This window comes from Schistocerca gregaria, chromosome 6 (genome assembly GCF_023897955.1).
Source record: "Schistocerca gregaria isolate iqSchGreg1 chromosome 6, iqSchGreg1.2, whole genome shotgun sequence".
NCBI classification, from domain to species: domain Eukaryota; kingdom Metazoa; phylum Arthropoda; class Insecta; order Orthoptera; family Acrididae; genus Schistocerca; species Schistocerca gregaria.
This window is the reverse complement of record NC_064925.1, coordinates 587,133,378-587,137,748: the sequence shown is the minus strand read 5'-3', so window position 1 is coordinate 587,137,748 and position 4,371 is coordinate 587,133,378. Positions and strand designations below refer to the sequence as shown.

The 4,371-nt window shown below is 42.6% G+C and overlaps 1 non-coding gene across 1 annotated transcript; it reads right to left on the bottom strand.

Annotated features, from left to right (window-relative positions):
* Positions 1-1,591: 1,591 nt before the first annotated feature.
* On the bottom strand, positions 1,592-1,666 carry Trnat-ugu (transfer RNA threonine (anticodon UGU)). Its single transcript has one exon. It is a non-coding gene; the product is annotated as a tRNA-Thr (tRNA).
* Positions 1,667-4,371: the final 2,705 nt, after the last annotated feature.

Sequence of the window (4,371 nt, the reverse complement as noted above, 5' to 3'; positions counted from 1 at the left end):
TCCTGTATCTCTAGGAAAAACTGTCAGTTTTGTCAGACTCAACAGCAAGATTTACCAATGGTAAACACTTTTTAGACGGCTCGTAATTTTAGAATAGTCCTCTTCGTCTTACTTGGCATAAATTGTTCGCTGGCGTCCCAGCAGCTAGCTCCCTCAGTGTCTGCTTCTGCCATCGCACCACGCCAGTCTGCTGTTGTCCTAGCAGACCGAACGCACCGCAAATCCGACACCTTCGGAACCACTCACTGGCCAGTTAGCAACTGAGCGGAACACTGTTTACATCGTGAAAGGAAAACTATGCAAAGATGTACACTTAAATGGCACGACTGAGTAGCACACACACAGTAATATCTGAGGAATGTCCTTCGACACGCGCAGAACGAAAGTCTTCTCGCGAACGTACAGCGTCTCTGAAAAAAAATCTAGTGACTATATTCCGGCGTTACGGCCAGGTTCTCATACAAATGAGCAAAAAAGGGTAAATTTGAAATTTTTTTTGAGACAATGAAAATACATTCGAACGATCTGTTTGGGAATTACGAGTGACAATACTATGAGCTTAATTTTAGATTTTCAATAAAAAATGGTGCCCGTAATTATGATTTGATCAAGGGCTTGCGAGACTGGAGTACGCAGAGTGCGTGCAGTGTGGCACCTCAGATGTTACCTGAATTCAAAAATGGGTAACATCAGTTGATACTACATTATTTCTCTGAACTTGAAAATGGATAACATCAGTCGATAATACATAAAATTAATGGGAGCGCATACCTAACCGCAATGAAACAACCTTAAATTTAACGATACAGTGCTAATTCGAACTTTGAGTTCGATTTTGAGGGGTTTGTTTCACTCCTTATGCCTACACAAAAATTAGTTAATATTAACAAATGTCATATTATAGCTATAAGTTTCTAAGAAAAGTGTTTACATTTAGGGGTCAGAGGTAGAAGTTAAGAGATCGAACCACTTTTAATTTATGCTGCATGCCGTTCTGAGAAAATCGTTACTCGAAAAAAAAGTGTTCAAAGTTTAGGGAAAACATTTAGTTATATTATTACTTCGATTTGCATGAACTGAGTGTACACATATATTCTTAATGTCACTGAAAACGAATCTGAAGTCAGACTTTCAATATTCAACACAGCTAATCCAATACGGAAGGCAAACGATTATGTTTTGACCAATTTTTACCAAAAATGAATTTTCGTTATTTACGTTTAGTCTGCAATTCAAGGAGTATTTATCAGCCCTTCCTCTACCTCTGATTGTTCCTAGACAGCAACTTCCTGTTCTTCTTGGCAGGAAAAGCCGATCTGTCTAAGCTGGATATGCAGCACTCGGCAGCCTGCACTTGATATTCGTCCGTATTTTCGGTGAGTATGTTTGCATGCATTCTGCAGTATGAATCCTTTTGAGCACGTGCGACACGGGACGAGTTATCATCTACATCTATATGGATACCCTGCAAAACACATTTAAGTGCCTGGCAAAGGGTTCATCGAATCACCTACACAACTGATAATTAATTGAAACCCTCAGCTGCCGACAGGTGTTGTTGATATACTTCGATGGGGACAGCTGAAAAGTGTGCCGCTACTGGGACTCGAACCCAGGATCTCCTGCTTACAAGGCAGACGCTCAATCCATCTGAGCTATCGAGGGCACAAATGAACAGCACGACTGCAGGAATTTATCCCTCGCACGCTTCCCGTGAGACTCACACCCCGAACCGCCCACAATCCGATTACGTAATGTACTTAATACGTATTTGTCCATCCACTCATTACTGGCTCACACTAAGGTGACGATTCCCGTAAGATTTCCGGTAGCCTGTGCGCATTCGCACAGACGAAGGTCAATGGCTGGGTGACGTTTAACCATAGATATGAAGATAGTAACTGTTCTAGAAAGAACAGGCGCCACTGACGACCGTGCAGCTCTTCTAGAATACATGATAGACCGGACGATGTGGCCGAGCGGTTGTAGGCACTTCAGTCGGGAGCCACGCGACCGCTACGGTCGCAGGTTCAAATCCTGCCTCGAGCATGGATGTGTGTGATGTCCTTAATTTAGTTACGTTTAAGTCGTTCTAAGTTCTAGGAAACTGATGACCTCAGATGTTAAGTCCCAAAGTGCTCAGAGCCATTTGAACCATCAGTCCGTATGTTTGCACACTACTTACAGTAACTTATGCTAAGGACAACACACACACAACCATGCCCGAGGGAGGACTCGAACCTCCAACGGGGGGAGCCGCGCGAACCGTGACAAGGCGTTGGACACATGGCGGGTACCCCGCGCGGCTCATGGCAGCCGTGACACTGCTTCAAACAATGGACTGTAGAAACTTTTGTAAAGCACGGATTAAAAAAAAAAAAACCTTTCCGTTCCAGGAGTCTAGACAAGTACACCTTTAAAAAATGCAACTACAAAGAAATTGAATTTTCGAACGGGGCAGGGCTTAAAACTTTGAAGAGTTAAATTTTAATGGCCGTTCTCTTGTATGCAAATAGTTTCACAGTAGAAATTTCTCTAGTTTTATTTATTTATTTATTTTTTGCTGTAGGTAAAGAAGGATAGGATTCTGAGAAGGGGGAAGGGGGGGGGAGGAATCTCGCCTCTCCCACCTTGGAATTCTCAGTACAGAATTTTTATTCATTACGAGATTCTCAGCCACTTGCAGAAGTGATTTCGCGTGATTCTGCAAAACTTTTCCTTTAGCCAATCGTAGCAACTATAGGATTCCGTTCCTGCTGCATGACATGTCTCGGAACTTAAACTGACCAACTTATTTGCATAAAGAGCTAGCTTATCATCCGCTTCTTTACTTACTTAGACCGTTCATGGTCTGCAAAGCATTTTTTCTTTAATCGTTTTTTTTATGTCTTTTATAAACTGCAACACTTTCTAAACTTTTCTAAACTTAACGCCGTTGAAGCATGGTCTTTTGCTGAATGACCAAAAAGCAATGCTGACAGCTGGGGTCCAAGGTTTTTGTTAATCAAGCCGTTTGTATTCTTGTTTGTATAACGCATATTTCTTTATATCTAATTGAGAAGTGAAATACCGGTTTTCGTAGATGCAGATTTAAAATATTTTAATATAACGCAATAAATATTTCATTAAAATTTTCATCCCCTTATGCTCGAAGTTAAAAACCAGTGAAACACGTAGTTTTTAAAAATTGTAACAGATTAGCCGAATACGAATTGTCAGATATGCTTTCATAATGCTTTCATAATGAACCATTTTCAGAAACGTGGAGCCGGATCTGGGGGTGAATTTCCTTCTCTCCGAGACACCCGGCTTCTTCTTCGACTTAGCCGGCAAACAGGCCGAGGACGCCGGATGGGGACCGAATATGCAGCAGTTTGTGGATGGCGACGTCGTCACTTGCTGTTGCCTTCGTGCGGGCCTCTTGTGTAAAGGGGGAGCCAACCGTGGCCAAGTGAAGGTCTGTATTCCACAGGAACGAGTTAGCATGGCACTCAATATTTCCACGAGTCGGCGGACGGGGGTCATTTGGGGTTCTTCAAGACCTTGAACCGAGTTCAGGAATACATGTTTTGGTCCAACCTATATCGCGATGGCAGGCGATTTGTTGGCAACTGTGTCCAGTGTAAGCGTGGTAAGCCCGATGTTGGGCTGCACAGAGAACTACTACAGTCGCTTAGGGAGCAGTGTCCTCTGGACCGCGACTCAAAGATCGAAACAACGATCGACGGAAACTGGCGCCAGAAACGCACCAGCTCACTCTATTTCATCCCCTTAGGGGTTGAACTTCCAAAAACACCGAAACACGTATTTTCTTATTTGTAGCCTTGAAGTCAAATACCAATTTTCGTAGATGTAGCCTTAAAAATACTTTCATAGTTCTTCCATAATTATTTATCTCAAAATAAAATGTTCATCCACTATTTCACCTCATAGAGGTTAAATTCCCAAAGATACTGGAACACATATTTCTTTATTTCTGACCTAGAAACCAGATACAAATGTTCGTATGCCTAGCTTCAAAATTACCTTAATAGCTACATGATTCAGAAATCCTTTCATGTCCTGCGTCTCCCCCTTAGAGGTGGAATTTTGAAATATGCAGTATAAGCGGTATAAGATCAACACTCTTTCCAAATCTCAAGGTTTATTTTCCTTGGCGGTCTGGACTGTGTGAGTTTCATAGTAATAGTCCTCCACACACACACACACACACACACACACACACACACACACACACACACCACTACCAATGCCACCACCACCTCCTGGGGAAATTTCTGCAGACGCCCTTGTTCCACTGCAGTCATATTTTGCCGACGACATCCATTTAGCAGCGTGGGAGGGATAGTGTCGTCCAACAGACAGTATACT